Source organism: Trachymyrmex cornetzi, unplaced genomic scaffold (assembly GCF_001594075.2).
Source record: "Trachymyrmex cornetzi isolate Tcor2-1 unplaced genomic scaffold, Tcor1.1 scaffold262, whole genome shotgun sequence".
In the NCBI taxonomy this organism is placed as follows: domain Eukaryota; kingdom Metazoa; phylum Arthropoda; class Insecta; order Hymenoptera; family Formicidae; genus Trachymyrmex; species Trachymyrmex cornetzi.
The window spans coordinates 1299652-1317998 of record NW_017297292.1 but is presented as its reverse complement, the minus strand read 5'-3'; the positions used below and the strand labels follow the sequence as shown (position 1 = coordinate 1317998).

Below are 18347 nucleotides of genomic sequence, written 5' to 3'. Positions count from 1 at the left end.
ATTTAATGCTCGTTCGCTTTTAGTAAGAAATTATTACCTTGAAAGATTATCCCCGACATATTAATTTATTTTTACTAAGGCAGTTCGTCGTTGCGGTTTCGTAAGCTCGGAAGCGAAATAGCTACGCGAGCTAGACTTTAAAGTCACCCTTAAAACTTTATCGCCTTCGTATACACATCGAGAGCGTAGAAAACGTAGCGGAAAGAATTCCTCGTACTAGGGCGTAGCGTGACGCACGTAGCGATAGATTCTGTAAATCCCCGATACAGTTACGGTTTTCGCTGTTGGAAATACGAGCAGGAATGCGCGGCGGTGCGATTTAACGATCACAAGAGGCGCGCTTAAGCAGGAGAAAGTTCGCCTCTCAAACTTTGGACGAGAGTCCCGCAACTCTGCCGCCGTCTACCTGTCCATTTGCCGTTTACGGTATATACGGCGTTATACTGCTTGAAACATGGATAAAGTCTATTATTGCGTGGCGGCTTCCGGAGCCGGCTCTAACTCGAGAGATCTCGAGTCGTCGTTTAGTTGAAGATCGGATCTGGCTTACCTACAAGTCCCGGATCTAAACCATGTCGTTCGGCTTTTCGATTTTAACCTTTGTGCAGAAACTCACAGGAATTTGCGATTTTGAAAGTTGATTTTGCGGCGAGTAATTCTTCAACTGTAAAAAATACAACAAGGACCGATAAGGTTTAAGGAATTTTCAGTGTTAGCATATATGATTTCACGAAATAACGAATTGCAAAAGTCCTTTTATACTGTTAAATATTAAAGAATCAAATTTAAATGAATGTCTTAATCTTTAGTACATATGATTGGGTTATTCGTGTTCTATTTTCTTTTCTTCGAAAAACTAGGAGCATCAAATATTTAATTATAACATTTATATACAATTTTTTTATGTACACAATAATATACTCATAAATACTTTCTAAAGATGTTAAAATATATGTAAGAATCACTTAATAATTTTTATATATTTGTAATGTAATGAAATTACGTACTGGACATGAATAATCCATTAGAAAGACCAGAAAATAATTATTTATATGTATTAAGAATGAAATATTTTGTTATTTTTAACTACAAGTGTCAAAATGTATTATTTTAATTTAAAATGTAATTAAAAAGAGCAACATTAAATTAATCTGTTCTGTGATCGAATTGCTTAGTTTCAAAGTAAGCAGCGTTCAGATTATCGTATAACACGGAAAGAACGGTTTTGCTTATAAAGATTTAGTTAGATTCGGATCTGAAAATAATTTCGTTAGACCATAAAAATAATTACCTATATGAGATATTCACATTGGTTGCTAGAACGTCAAAACTTTTAGCAACATTGCTCTCATCATGCTTGAGTTTCCTATACGTAATTATTTCGATAATCGAACAAAATGATTTTCTGATTTATGCATCTAGCTAAATTTTCAAATATTTCGGCAAAACCATTTTTTCCACGTATGTACTTAGTAAATAAGAAAAATTTGAATAATATTAATACATTTCTTGAGTTAAATTATTTAATAAAATAATAAATGATGTTAAGAGTTTTCAGGTCATTATTCCAGTTAAATTAACGATGTTTCAAGTACGAGTATTATTTTTGTAGACGATCAATAGGAATAAATGAAATTTGAATTAAAAATAATTCAAATCGAGTATATATAATTTACATTATGAATTAACAATGTATATTTTAGTCAATTCCTTTGGAATGATTTAACGAAACCTTTTCATCATTTTAAAGCAATGAATTATTTCTATATTTATATTAACAGTTATACTAACTTTCATAATTTAGTTTAATTTAGAATCACATTAACGTTATATGATTTCTGCAAATTATGTGTTTTATTCTTAATAATAATTATAATTTATGATAAAGTAATATTCATATTCTTCTTGAATATTCTTGAACACACAGTAATTACGTGTTTGTATGAGAATCACTGTGAGAAACCGCGAACATGTTCCCGTAATATGACAGAATGAGAACGACCCGCGGCGCCATTATTTCGGCAGTTGATGAAATTAGGAGCGGTTCCCGTTTCGCAGGGAATTCCAAGACAAGATTCCTTAGCGGAGTATCCTTCTGTGGTTGTGTTACCGCATAAATTCATGCATCTCGTATGCCAACGAGGCTGTGGTGTGCGAGAGAGAGGAAGGGGGGAGGGGAGGGGTATAAGAGTCGAAGCCATTTATGCAGACACGCGACTTGCGCGAAATCTCTCTCGAAGGAGTCTCTCTCGTTTTCAGGAATTCTTGGTGCATGTTTGGAAGGAACCATCGTTTAGTATTATATACATTGTAAAATATATGCGCGTAACGTTGCAGAGGTGGAGGACAAATTCGCTTCTTCGTCGCTTTCGTCACCGACACGAGATTTCAAAGAATCTCGGTGACAAGAACGCTGGACGTGCCGGCGGCATTTATCGGAATGGAAATTTCACGACGCGTTTCTGCGACTCCGGTTTTGAAACTTTGATCGCTCGCGGCTTTGTATAAACTACGCGAAGTTCGCGAACTTGGAAGAGGAGCGCGGCTAGATATGAGTGGTGCATTTCGAGTTAAACGTAATGCAGAAAGTTGAAGGACGGGTGCGAATGCGAATGTGCAAGAGACGGATTAGGTCTACGCTGCAGAAACGTTGAAACGAAAAACAGATGGAGAAATGAGAACGGGAGATTTTTCCCCCTCGCGCATAACTATAGGCAAAAGTCTGAAAGAGCGAGTACATAATTAAATACGTATGCAATTCTCGAAGGCTGAACATGCAAATTGGATGGAGTAACAACCGAAGAATAATATATTCTCAAACTAATCTCTCGTAACATTTAAGTGTTTACCTCAAGAGCATTTCTGAAGAGCATAGTATTCACATTCATATCACTCGACTGACCAACATAAATATAATATGCAATACACCCACATAGCAGAAACGATTTTGCTGAAGGATCTAAAAACTTAGCTAGATACAAATCTGAAAATAATTTTGTTGGACCACCAAAGTAATTACGTAGAAATTTCAAGCATGATGAATAATGCTGAAAGAAGTTTTGATATTCTACCAACTAGTTTGAGCTATATAATTATTTTGATGATTCAATAAAATTATTTTCAGATCTCTCTCTCTCTCTCTCTCTCTCTCTCTCTGTGTAACTAAAGTAAATTTCTAGATATTTCAACAAAACTGTATAAAGAGTATGCCTGAAGCAAATTTGTTGGAAAATAAAATTTCCAGCCAATCAATCTTAATGCTTTTATGTAAGTGTATGATTGGTTGGTTATTCCATTTTCTTTGCTTTTGGTATACTTTTTTATGTATAAGAAATAAACAAAACATGTTTTAATTTTTCTTCTTCTAATTAACAAAAATATCTAAAAAAGTCACTGTAGTTAATTTAATAACACAAAAATTACCAATACAGAAGTAAGTGAAGATTCGAATATATACATTAAAAATATAATTTTTATTTTTAAATTAAATTTAAAGCAGTTGGGATTTTTGATTGTTTAAATATCGATAATTTTTGAGTTATTAAATTGACAGCAACAATTTTTCCTGACACTTTAGTTTGGATTAGTTGGAGAAAAATTAAAAAATGTTTTGTCCATTTTTTGTATAAATTGTAATAACTTTATTGTTCTAAAATTTGGGAATGCATCTGTCGGTTCTCCGTAAGATTTCATCTTAAAATGCCGCGACTACGAAAGCGAGTGGGATTCTTCAAAAATGAAAATATTGGAAAACCATTTGAAGCGGAAATCCCCACTTCAAAATGAGGTTTAAAGATGGAACTGCTTTGATAAAGTTACGTTTGATGGATTTGCTTTGGCTCACTGGTAAACTTTTGTAACAATATTTTATATAATATTGAAATTTTTTTGCGTGTAGGTTTGAAACTGGCTATATTCGCAAAAATACAAGCGTTACGAAATGTCATCTACTGGTACTCAATAAATTGGAATCTTTTCAGTTGGATGGGATTATTTTCAATTCGCAATGTATCCATTTTTAATGAAAAATAATTTTATAAAACTTCTAGATATATGCATATATGTATATATATATATACATATATACACATACAAATGTAAGAATAATCGATATTTTTGCAAAATTTATAGCTTTATATGATAAATAAAAAATTTATACTAAAAAATTATTCTTTTTCTCCTATTTGCCAAAAATTTATAAAAAATTTAGACTACGGTAAATATACATTTACATTTAGATATTATATTTGTTTCTGGAATGCTTCAACTATATTAAAAATTCATTATTCGTAAATAACATGCATAACAAACGTTCTTTTTTCTCTATAAAAATATAAATTTTAAAAAAGATAATATTTTTACAAATAGTGTGTTGTCACTTTTTTTTTAAATCATATAGATTAATCACGTAATAAGATTTTATCGATGTTACTAAAAAATATTCTATTTTTTATTATAAAATTGTATAATATATGTTCGTTCTCTTTCTCTCTCTCTCTCTCTCTCTCTCTCTCTCTCTCTCTCTGCACCTAATATAGTCCGGTTATCAGTGCAAGTTAGAATAGGGAACGCCATTAAAGTTTGTCCTTTCCATAAAAGATGCAATTGTGCGATACGACGAGGACACGATCTATTTTAGGAAATTAGATATTTGCATACTAAACGTTGCTATTTTCATCGGCGGTCATTCCTGCTTTACGGTAACGCCCCGGGTCGTGTTATGATGCAGCGTGTACGGATATACAAAAAGAAAAAGGAAGAAACAAGCGGTTATGTCGTTAAGAGGCGCGTTGTAAAGCTCTGAATATCGCCACGCTCGCTTGCATACTGCATTAATGTCTCCCCCGCGCGTTTAGCCTTTCATCGATCAAGCCACGTTGCAGTTTCGAGTGACGATGTCCTCTGCTTCAAAGGGTCCTTTGTCAATGCGGTTACGAGTTTCATCAAAACTTCGGTCTCGCCACGTAGTCACGATAGCCAGACGAGACCAAGTCCAGCGTGCTAATGTCGTTTTACAGCGTTGCATTATCCCATTCCCGATGGCTTGGAAGACGTGCACGTCACCTTTAATATCGTACATTTTAATACCTACGCTTTCTCCTGGGATCACGCGGGCGTTAATGAACGCCCGTATGTTTTATAGGCACGCTGCACTTCCGCCGTGCGCACGTACGCGAGGAGAGAGCCGCATGATTAATTTCGCGTCAGAAACTGAAAACCTCCGCGATCCGTACTTGCTGAAAATTGCTAATTAACGATTGCGAGGTACCGCTCACGACGGACGGGAATTTCGAGGTAACGAAAATATTATGCTTACATTACAGTTTAGCGTTCGCGTCTCGTGCCACAATCGTGATACGTGCTCGTTTTCAAAATACGAGAGATGAAAACTCGAATAAAATCTGAATCGAATGCGATAAATGTATTAATTGTTTTTTACATTTGGATATTTTTATTGTAAAAATTTTATAAGTACGGCTGAGGATACAATTCGTGAAGTGGGTGCACTCTCATTAAACGTAAATAATATTTATTCAATGGAATATATAAAATATTATACAATATTATATATAATGTGTAAAAAATCGTGGATCGCAGGATTTTAACAACACCCTGTTAAATTGTTAAAAATTGAAGCTACACATATTCGTGCAATATTGATATAGTTTATGTATAGAAAAATAAAATTTGGCTGAAGTATCTCAAAGTTTAACTAGGTACAAATCTGATAACAATTTTATTGGACTATCGAAGTAATTATGTAGGACGCGAACAAAATTATTCTCAGATCTATAACTAGCTAAATTCTTAAATACTTTCCTAATTTTTAAAACCGTTCTTTCCGTATAAGGGACGTACAGAACGTATTATGAAATTGTTCGGAATAGATTCCAACCGGAATGACTATGGAATTATTCCGTTTTCCCTAGAACGATACAAATCTAGGGAATAATTGAACAATTTCGATCGGAATCCGTAATTTCACAATACGTATTCAAATCTGAAAATATTTCTGTTGGATATCATCATTACGTAAAACGCTTAAGCGTTGATAACTATACTGAAAAATAATTAACATTCTAATCAATCAGTTTGAACGTCCTAAATAATTATTTTGATGATCCAACAAAATTATTTTCACTTCTAGTTAAATTTTTAGATACTTCAGCAAAACTGAAATCCGCCATTCTGACGTAAAGCCGTGGCAACACCGTTTATGTTTTCATTGCCGTCAATAATTTCTGATGCCATGAATGAATGTAGGAACGTGGATGCCGTATATCGCTAATTTTCTAGGAAATACGTCAATCTTCGGGTAGAACCGAGCCCGGGGCCGATCCTTAATACTGATAAACTGGAAAGCAGGCCGGGTCGACCGGGGGTCGTTCTTTCGGATGATGCTGGGGGTCGTTAATAAATTTGTGTTTACAGTGTCTAGCATGTTGCAGGAACATTTTTACCCCTTTATCCAACGCGCGTTTACCCTCCGTCGCGCGTCGTAGACATAAATATTCCGTCGCCGGCCTCCGAGTAGCTGATCTTGGCATTATTTGCAATCTCGTAAACGAAATCGCGTTTCATTTGAGTTTAATCGCGCTAACGTCACTTTTTATTTCTTGCCTGATTCTACTTTTTTCAAAAGAAGGAATTATTCAATTTTCTTTATTAACTTTAATGAAATAAATGTACATAAAATATATTTATCTCATAAAATATTTGTAAAATTAGATAAATCAGTTGATTTTAATATTAATTAAAATATTAATTTATTTATACAAATAATATTGATTTATTGATATAAGTGACATTAATTTGAACTGAGATCTGAGATTTTTAACATGATGCTGCTTTGATAAAAAAATGCCGCGTATCAAAATTAGCAACTTTTCAGGAGAGCATTTATAAAATTCTAAATTGGAGTAATGTTTTAAATAAGGCATAATATATTTATAAAGTTTAATAAGTACAAATATTAAAAATTTTAATAACGCTCTCTGCAGAGAGAGAAAAAAGTAAGTAATTGCTGAATTTGAGATTGACGTTTTTCTATCAAAATGATGATATACGTTTTAATTCAATGATCATTTATGGTTCTCGAAAACGTAAACTTAATCGATAGGTCGATTGGCAAAAGTCGGTCGTGCAGATTTATAATATCTAAACTAAGTAGCAAAGTTTAAGAAATTTAATTCGTATCAGTTATAAAATTACCTCGGTTTGAACTTATAAGTTATGTTCTTAAATGATTATACTACTAAAATGTTATTTGGGGCAAGAAAGTTCAACATGCAGTTTTATGTGTGTATGTATTGAACGTGGAAAGGAAGTTGTTGAAAGAATTATTGAAAGAATTGTAAATTTAGCATGTAGTATATTCACGGAAAGAATGACTTTGTTGAAGTAAAAATTTAGACAGATACAAATTTGAAAATAATTGTGTAAGACCAGAAAAATAATTACGTAGGAATTTCAAGCATGATGAGCAATCTTGCCAAAAGTTTTGATATTCTAATGACTAGTTTAAACGTTCTATATAATTATGTTAATAAATAAATAAATTTTGAGATGCTTCAGCCAAATTATTTTTTCTGTGTAGACGAATTCTACTGCAGTTATCAGCCACGCGCAGTAAACGGTGCAAATTTGTGCTAAATATTTGCATTTTATCGGATGCGGTATTACGGTCAAGTACCATACGCTGCGCGTTATGTATAATGTAATGGGAAAATGTTTAATTATTAAATTTTGTTATCGATACGCACTGGCCCTTGTATTTAATTGGTCGGAATCGATTGGCGTCGTAATGCGCGGGAGTGGTATCGATATTGCGTTAAACGGCACTTCGACGACAGCGACTGAATTTAATTGCGAAATCGTAAGGCATAATTTTGCAGTTATCGCAATACGGTGCGACGCGCGCTCTCCATCGAGTGCATACCAATGCGGTATGCGACCGCGCTGTAAGCTCGCAATAATCTCAACTCGTTCCGAAGTGAACAAGGTAGAGATGCTATCCTTGCGAGATTCCGCACTCGCGGCTCTAGACATTGCAAGGCCCACAGCAAGAGCCGGATGCGCTCGTCCTTTGCGGCCGGGTTAATGCTCGACGTCTGCTGCCCCATACCGCCGTGCCAACAGGCAGGACTTCGAATTACAATGGAAGCATGAGAACGCCCGGGACTCAGACATGCGACACGGTTGCTCAATTGGGGGTCTGTGCTGTGCAGCGTGTTGCGAAGTGCTCGCGTCAGGCGTCTCTTTGTGTGTACCTATCGTGCAAATCGCACGAAAACTATCGCGATTCCTCTTGCAACATTCGAACGCGATATGACTACAGTTCAATGACTGGCATAGTTTCGTTATTGCAGTTAACACGAAATTATTGTATATTTATGAGATATCGATAATTTGTCATAAAATTAATAGCTATATAGAGAGAATTATTATGTTGAAGTATTTAAAAATTTAGCTACACGGAGAAAATTTTTTCTTAAAATTAGAGTTTACCTTGAAAATATAATAGTTCTGAGACAACATATTGTATTTCGAAGAATTTGAAAAATTTCTCTCATTCATTAATAAAACTACAATAAAATATTGTATAAAATAAATTTAATTAATTTTGACTGAAATGCGTGGTAAAAATCTTTAAAATATTATATCACATCACAACTATTATATTTTTATTGTAGCTGCAAATCTGAAAATAATGTTGTTAGACCATCAAAATAATTATGTACGATACACAAATTGATTTTGTCAAATTTTTTGCAGCACTATTCATCATATTTGAGCGACTTACATTATTTTGATGATGCAACAAAATTATCTTCTGTATACATAACTTCTGTATATATAACTTCATTTTTAGATTTTTCAGCAAAACTGTATTTTTACGAATTATATGACTGTTGAAATAACTTTTTTTTTCTACATTACATTGGCTGCTATTGTAATTTTTGGTTTTTAGACCTTTTACATATTCGCAATGTAATCGCATAATTCTGACAAGAGCGGGGGGGAGGTAAGTGTTTTAAAACAAAAGAAAACTCTTGAATCTATAAGTGTTCGATCGAAAAACGATCGACCTCGTTTTTCTTACACGCTGACAGGGATGTAGGATAGAATGGTGTCTATCTGACAACGCGTCGTGGAAGATCGATCAAAACTAAGAAAATAAAATTTTTCATCGACGATTCCTTGCTTCTGAATACTAAAATGAGCATAATGTAACCTACGAAAAAAGAAGGAAAGAGAAAGACAGAGAAAGACAGAAAACCTCATTTCTCATTTACAGTCTCCTTTTCGTAGCAAATTGATTTTGCAACACACCATTGATTTTGCACGTTCTCGTTACTTGCTAATTCTTAATGCATAATGCATTTTAATAATATTTTACGAGAGCAGAATTCGGATTCGAAAACTGAGAGAATTACCGAAAGTATAACACACATAAATAGTTCTGGTAACGTGATAAGATAGATAGTTTGCATACCAAAGTTGCCGACTCGTGTGTCACGTAGTAAAACATTTCAAGCTCGTATATTATCGTAAGCATTACCTTACCTCATATAATAAGTAATTTAATGGCACTATTGTCAAATTTTACTGCTCGTCTGTTTCAATCAATATATATCAATTTTAAAGGCCGCAGCACAGACTTTATAACGCATAAGAGCACCAATAAGAGATCTTAACTTTTATCCCCATTTTTCATCTCCACTAGAAGTGGGAATGAAAATCTAGGATTTTGATTTGTTGATTCTTTTATGCGTTGTACGTTATGCATTATGCAAAAGTCTGTGTTGCAATCTTACTTAAAATCATAGTTGGAATTATAATAGATATAATTGGATTTATACGCAGTATTCCAAAATTTGCAACTGAAAATGTTAGCAAAATGCAGCAAGAAATTTTTTTTAAATTAAGTAAAAAAATTGTGTAAAGTTTTATTTTAAGCAGTTTTTGAGATGTAAGGATTTAAATATGATAAATTACAGACTGTGCTCAGACAATGTACTAGTTTAAATATGGCCAATTACGGACTATGTTTAGAGTTTAGATAATCACTTGTGAGACTAAAGCCTGCGGCACACGATGCAGTCTTTCTTGCTTGTTTGCTTGCATTTTAGTAAATATAAGAAATTATGCGTTCTGTGTAGCATGCAATTCTAGTAATTTACTAGAAGGCAAACAATGTAGCAAGAAAACATGCATCGTATGCTGCAGGCTTTAGTGAGCACGCTGAAGTGTGCAGAAGTGCACGCTCACTATAATACTATTGCATGCGTGACTCACGGGCAGGTGACTATCTAATCATAATTTATAATTAGCCATATTTAAATTCAAACTATTATCTCAAAAATTACTGCTTAAAATGTGCACATAACTTTTTCACTGAATTGTTCGAGAACTTTCTTACTACAGTATTTTGAGTTGCGAACTTTGAGATATTCTGCAAAAAGATATACAAAAGTATAAAGAGGCATATAAAATATAAATATAAATTAAATTCGGGATATTCCTACATCACAAAAAGACGCACATAAAACATTCACCATCGGCTATTTCGCGTGAGTGAAACGTATTATTCTTTATATTCTTCAAAAAAGTCGTGCGTTTCATACATCGATGTCTCTGAAAAATACAATTGTTATATTTATTGCGTGTCAATCATGGTTTATTTCGACGTTCAATCGGGTTTTCTAAAGACGCGTGATTGATGGTTCCGTTCTCGTCGAAGAGACTGAGCCTCAAATCCCACGGCGTTTCCATGAAAAAATTGATCAGCGAGCGGAGTAATCCGCTGGCTTATGCGCGACGTAACACCGGCTACAGGAAAGAACTAAATTGGCCATTAGTATCATTGACGTAACACCGTCGCCGTCGACTCTCGCGAACGTCTTCGAGTCAGTCCGACACTTCGATTTAGAAACTCACGCCGCCTGAACTTTCCCATTAACCGGTTAATTTGAATACGTCCTACGCCGCGGCATGTGACTAACGATCGAGCTCATTGATCTCGGCCTTGATGCATCGTGCTTAGTGTTCTAAATGCATCAGGATGGCGTGACCTAGAAACGAATATGGCCCTTTTCCTTCTTCCTTTTCCAAACTTGATGGCGTTCCAGGAATTCCGAAAATTCCTCTTCGTAAATCACCTACTCTGACTCCGATTAAAAATTATAACTAATTTTTTATTGTCATTTATTAAGTATTATGTTCTCGCTAATTTTAACTATTCTTTTATACATGGAAAACAATTTTGCTGAAGTAATCTAAAAATTTAGGTAGATATATATAGATTCGAAAATTATTTTATTAAATCATCAAAATAATTGTGTAGAAAAAAGCATGATAAGCAATGCTGCAAAAATTTTGACATTTTGATTTGAGCGTCCTAAATAATTATTTTGATAGTTTAATAAAATCATTTTCAATAAAATTATTTTCAGATCTGTATTTAGCTAATTTTTTTAATACAATTTTATTTTTTAGATTCAGCAAAATCGTTTTTCCGTGTGGTTCTCATTCAAGTTTCGAATGTTCTCGGATTAAAATGATTTTGGGGGATATTTATAAGCTCATTATTAATTATCCATGGAAACGGCTGAATAAGTAATCGGTTACTATATTGCAAATATTTCTGACAGAAATTCAATGTAAAATTTATCGTACATGCTTACAAGATAGCGAATAATAAATGACAGCGTTAATCGGATAACTACTGAATTATATTTGTAATAATGAAATTCAGTCAGTTTATTCGCGTTAATAATTGTTGGTATCTTTACCATCTCGAATTTATTTTCGTAACCACTATATAATGTATTTATTGAAATAATCATCTAAAGTTTTTATAGGAAAATGAAAATGTATATACCCAGGACAGCTACATATATACTCGTAAATGCGCAAACACTAAATTTCTGTATTTACAATATATTTTATCTTGGAAAATCGTTTAGTCAAATTTAATGATAAAATTTAAATCAGTCGCCTAAAATGGAAAATTAAAAAAATTTGTAAACTAAAAAACACGCATTATATTTTTGCTAATTTAATTATTACTTGTAGGTAATATTAAAATTTGTACAGAAGAAAATAAGGAAAGATTTTTCTTTCTTAAATCGTAAAGTTGTCGCGATATAAAGCAAGTTAGTTGAATGACATAAGGCACATGTTAGTTCGAGATTAGGAAGGGAACATGGAGATAGTGCGATAATGAATTCGATCATCGCGAAGAATTTCAATGAGAAGAAGCGCATCGACGTCAAATCAGTCGCGAGAAAGAGAAGCTAAGAGAGATCCTAACGTAAAAGAACTTTTCAATCTTTTCTCGTGGTCCTTACGAAGGATGAAAGGATCTCGTAAATCGTACGATTCGTTTTACGTCCTCCTTTAGAGCCCAATGTTTCTACTCCTCCTTTCCTGTGCCCTCCTGAGCGAACTGGGAAGCCTCGGCCGGTGTCACGCGAGGGTAAAGAGGGTAAATCAGTCCTAGACACTCACTTTAACGAGAGTAAATGCGCTCGTTTCCTAAGTACAAAATACTTTTAAGATAGCTAAAGCATTATTTAGACATTTTTAGTTGACTAATATGCGAAATTCTTGAGATCGATTAAAAATCTTTCAAGGTGCAGTTCTCTTTCTTTTATTTATATCTATTTTTGTAAACTAAAAGTAATATAAAATTGATTATTTTCTCATATAGCGAATCCATCACCAGAAGACATTTTATAATATAATTTTGTTAATGTCTCTCAAGATAAGCGATGTAAATATAAGTGATGCGTAAGAATTCTATTTTGTCTACTTAAATTTTGTGAAAAAATATATCTTTTACATTAATCTTTGTAAATTTACATTAATTTTTTCGTAATTGTGTTTATTTTTCTGATGAAAGAAATTTAAATCTCACATTAAAAAAATTCTGTTATCTGAATTTTATAGGATGCTTGACTTTACCGGATAGAAATTATAACGTCGCCACTCCGGCGTATTTGCCGGAGTTACCCTATATATTAAAATGGAGTAAATTTTTTTCAGTATATATTTAACGGTTGTTTCCTTTAAATTTAGTCCTTCCATATGAAGAAACGTTATTACTACGAAAAATGTGATAAATCTTCATCGTGGAAACATGCTTTACACGATACTGCACAGTGTTGCATAATTCGTAAAGACTAATAAAAAACACTAATAAATGCATTTATTAATGCAGACTTGCAAATTACATGCTAATACTTGTTAAACACCAGTCTTTGAATTTGCTAGAGTCCAACATCACTTGCATATAAAATCCAGAAAACAGATTTTTTTACAAATTATATTTAACACCGTGCATAATTGTAAAAGCTAATAAATAATTTGATATTGATAAGCGTACTTATAAATGCAGATTTGCACATTATATGATAATTATTGTTAAACATCACACACAGTTTTTGAATTTATTCACTAAAATTAAATGTCATATAAAATTCAGATGACAAATTTTTTAATACAAGATCTAAATTTCTTCACCACAAGAATAAATTAAATCGGAAAAAAAGTAATATAAATTTACAAAGATTAATAGAAATATTTTCATGATTAAAACAGAAATATGTTTTTCTTTGATATTCGATAGTAGGTAAAAATAGAATCTACGTCATTTATATTCACATCGCTTATTTTGAAAGACATTAACAAAATTACATTATAAAACGTCTTCTGATGATAGATTTGTTATAGTATATATGAAAAAATAATTTTAAATTATTCTTAGTGTATATAAAGTGTAAAATTTTTTATATAAATAAAAAAAAGGGATTCGCTCTTTTAAGGATTTAATCAATTTAATGTTTAATTTTTGATCGATTTAAAGAGTTTTACGTATTAACTGAAAATGGCCAAATAATGTCTTAAGCTGCCTTAAGAATATTTTGTATTTGGAAACGAGCGCATTTACTCTTGTTAAAGTGAGTGTCTAAGACTGATTTACCCTCTTTTATATCCTCGCGTGACACCGACCGGGACTTCTCAGTTCGCTCGGGAGGGCATAAAAAGGGAGAATTAGAAACATTGGGCAACTGGCACCTGCAGCAAGTAAATCAATATCTTCCTCGTAAAAATCTCGGTAAAAACACGTTCAAAGCGGAGAATTTCTTTGCACGCTATCACACGACCTCGTAATCGGAATTGCGGATTTAACGAACCTCTGATTTTGAATTAATTCGGAGATACGAAGTAGTATTAAATTCCTTTAATCTCGGGTCCTCGAGTCGGGGTTGCGGCAATCCTGGGAGTCGGTTACCACGATCACGGTGGAATATTGACAATAAAACGAACCGTCGTTCATTCTCGTTACCGCGACAAATAATAACCCGTGCCGTCGATGTCCGATGTAAGCCGAGAAAAACACTACGGGAGCACCGTATATCTCCGGCCGGCGTTTATCGCGCGTTACCGGGACAGCATAGCGACCTAAAACCTACAACCAACGTAGAGAAGCGGCGCTATCGTAAGAAATATTAAGGGTCGGTGAAAAAAAAAAGAAAAGCCCGAACCGGATGTTCGAATGGTTCATAAAATACGATGGTTGAATTGGCCCAAGTTCTATGACGCGCGCCAGGACGGCGGTGTGAAAAATGTTCCAGTGGTGCCGCGATCGAAATGAAACGATCGCATTATTACTTGGGTGTGGTAGAAGTTATACCGAAAGTCTCGGGTTTGCCGCGGTTCTATAGAGCTTTATGTTACAATAAAAAAAAAAATAAATTCCTCCCTTCTTAACAAAACTGTCGAGACGTCAATAATTCTTCAGTATCGAGAATACAATTTTCGCGCTTTAACTACAAACAGCATTCTGATATACATATACACGGAAATGGCTTTGCTGAAGTATCTGAAAATTTAAGTTAACTAAAAAAAGATACTAAATTTTAATAAACATTTATTTGAATAAATTTCTAAGCAAATATTTAATAAATTTAAACGTATATTTAATTGCAAAAACGATTAATTTGATTTAATTAACATTTTATAAAATGAACAAATTATTTTTTTAATTGAATAAATTAATTGAATAAATATTTGTTTATGTAAGTAAATGTTTATTTAGTACTATCAAAAAAATATGTGCTAAGATTTTGCAGTAATTTTTTTCAGTGTACAAATTTGAAAATAATTTTATTGAATTATCAAAATAATTAGAACGCTCAACTGATTATTAGAATGTTAAAACTTTTTGCAGCATTGTTCATCATGTTTAAGTTCCCTACATAATTATTTTGATAGTTTAAAAATAGTTAAAAATGTTAAAAAATAGTTAAAAAATTACTTTCAGATCTATATCTAGCTTTTTCAACAAAATCGCTTTTTTCGTGGAGATGTGATTATTTTTCAAAAAGAATTTTTATTTGAGGTGTCGTTCGAAAAAATTTATGTTGATTCTGTTTATTAAAAAGAAGTGTGCCATTTACATAACAGTGCTCATATATTCATGACTTTTTATCAAGAAAAAAACTAAGCATTAAGAAACATATGATTTTGTATCTCATTTTTCTTGCATCATATCAGACAATTCGTCTATTTATTTTTTGGTAAAAATTCAGAATTTAGGTTCGATCGAATATTTTTGCTGGTAACCTACTGTTTGGTAACGTGTGGTATGGCATGGAAAATGAAAACTCGCTCTAGCCGACCCTGCGGCGCAGTTTTTCGAAGCTGGTGCATGAAAGCATTTTTTCCGGGGACATTCGCGTACGACATTTTGAAGAAATTACTTCGTGCAATTTTCTACCTTTCGCTGGTACCTTTTACTAGCTGGGTAGGAAATAATTTTGTATTTTACTAGCGAATTTGTACCACGACATGTACTGATACGATGCCAGAATTATTCAACGAATTACAGTCCATAAATTCCAACCATGTTAAATATTTTTTAAAAGAGATATGCGCACGTACGATTTATATAAATTTAGAGCAAAAATCGGACTTTATTCAAAATTTTCTTCATATAAAATCTGTGGAAATGTAGTAAAAACGATTCGATGACAAAATATTAATCCTTTTCGAAGTAACCAAAACTGTTTATTCGCAGTATCGATTTTCCATTTCTGAATTGCAATCAAATAAATTGCAAAATATTCAGAAATGAACAAGTTAAATATTTAGAAATAATGATAACTTTATTGAATGTACATTACACGCTTAAAAATAATAACATAAACACAAAAAAATAAACTGCTTTTATTCCATTTTAATCGTATAAAAATATTAAAAATAATTTAGTAAAATATTAAAAATAAACAATATATAATATGTAATTTAAAAAAAAACAAAAATTACTCTTTAATTTAATTAAACAAAAATTGTTTTTTCACGATAGATGATTTCGAAAAGAACTTCTTTTAATTTAATTCGAAAAAAAAAAATTGAGAAAAACGCTCGATACTCGAATTGATCAAAGAGCCAAGAAAAGAGGTTAAACATGGAAAAATTCTTAGGGTACCGCATGTATTCCGCTATTGAACGGAAGAGGCGATCGCGACGCAAATAGAAAGGGGTAAGTCGAGAAAGACAGGCGGATTGTAGGATACACGTATAGGACGAGGGAGGCGCAAGGGTGGCGAGAAAAGAGAGTAGTGGTTTCCTCGTCAAAAAAGATGAAGTCAACGCGGTTTCGGGGAGGGTGGCTGGCACACACGGGGCCGAGCCCGCGGCGACGCGAGGACGGGGGTGCGTTCTTTAAGGTAGGGGGCATGCGCGGGCGTCCGGGGGTGCAGAGCGGCTCTCGGAGGTTAGTCGCTTGCCAACATCACGACGTGCCGCTCGTGCCTCGCGATCGCTGGATTTACACGCAACTCGCTTCCACCCCTTCCACCCTCGCCATCATACTGTCATCCCCGTTCATTATCGGTATCCAATTTGTCATCAGTTCGGCATCGATCGAGAAAAATTATCGATCTTTTTGGTTTTACATTTTCGACAGTGAATCTCGCGAATCGAATTACGAACCCTATCAAACGACGATTTCGAATTTGTCGAAAACGGCGCGCGTGTATTTTTATTTGCGTGTATATGTCGATCGTGCGCGCATTTTGGGGATGCAACAGTGCGTCGAGAAAGTGCTCCGATCAATCTGTTAAAATGTGGATCGCGCGATCGCGAGCGCAAACGAAGGACGATTGACGATGCAGTGACTTACTTGCTGGGGTTTCTTGCTCGAGCGAACGTTTGTGATCTTCAGCGATCAATGGTGATCTTGGAATCAAAGTGACGTAAGGGAGTGCAGTTGAAGTTGTGCCAAATAATCGTAGAATGAGAAACGCGTCTCCATACGAAGGATTAATGACGCTTGCGGTTAATAAGGCGCAACAATAATTGCAACAATTTCGGCAGCATTTTGGCATAATAATTACATAAATTATTGGCATGATTCACCACTGATTTGCATAATAATAACTCTTAATACAACGACACTCGCGGTGTGATGATGGAATAAATGGAATGTGGGCGCGGGTGCGCGTTTATTCTCGGGACCACTTTTCACGATAAGCGCCACGTCCTCGACGAAGAGCGATCTATTGTGAGGTTCGTGGTACCAGCTGCGGCGGATCCGTGGACCAGAAGTGACTGCACTGCGTGCGTGTCATCGTCATTGCGGTAAACGGCGCGCAAAAGTGCGCGTGGAACGGCTTGTATTACGAACGGCCCGGATTCGTTTTGACTTGAATTCGACTCGAAGAGGATCACAGTGCATTTCCCAGCGGCGATTTGGATGCGTGTCTACACGGTGCAGAAACGCGATCCCGTCCTCCAGCCAACTCGCCGCGTCCGAAAAGTGTAGTTCCGAGATCCGTAAGTGAAATTCATCTGTTCCTTTTATGTCGGTGTGCACGGGTGTACTACTGAATTTCCTGTGAAGTGAAAATACGAGATGTTTCGAAAAGGCGTGTCTAATACCTCTACTGCGGGATTTAATTCTTGAATTATCTTTTTTCTATGGTGCGACGGATGTCTAGTCATTTATCAAATCACTTAATCAAGCCCTTATTTTCATTGTCTTATTTTCGTTGCCGCTACAACGAATAATTTTTTATTCATAAACAATAGCATCAGATCATACTTACGCTTTTATTGTTAAAGTTTCCTTTTTCGTAAAGAAATAAACAGAAAATCGATTGAATATGAAAGACGGATTAAAGTAAAAGTAAATAAAAAATTTTTCTAATTTAAATTTCCACATAAATATATCAGAAAAGTCGATTCTTAATTATTCTTTATTGTCACATTGCTAAAGTTTTTTTTTATAGAGAGAAATGAATAGAAAATCGAAATGAAAACAGATTAAAGTAAAA

The 18347-nt window shown here is 34.0% G+C and overlaps 1 protein-coding gene across 4 annotated transcripts in view; it reads left to right on the top strand.

The window, feature by feature from the left end:
* LOC108761792 (limbic system-associated membrane protein) overlaps nt 1-18347 on the top strand; it is a 291620-nt gene that overhangs the window by 180405 nt on the left and 92868 nt on the right. Inside the window, exon 1 of one of the 4 annotated variants that reach the window (XM_018508515.1) lies at nt 16809-17847. The exons of the other annotated variants lie outside the window; for them this stretch is intronic. The gene's annotated coding sequence lies outside the window, so the exon portion shown is untranslated. Of the gene's footprint in view, nt 1-16808; nt 17848-18347 lie in introns of those variants that run through there. 4 annotated transcript variants of the gene reach the window in all.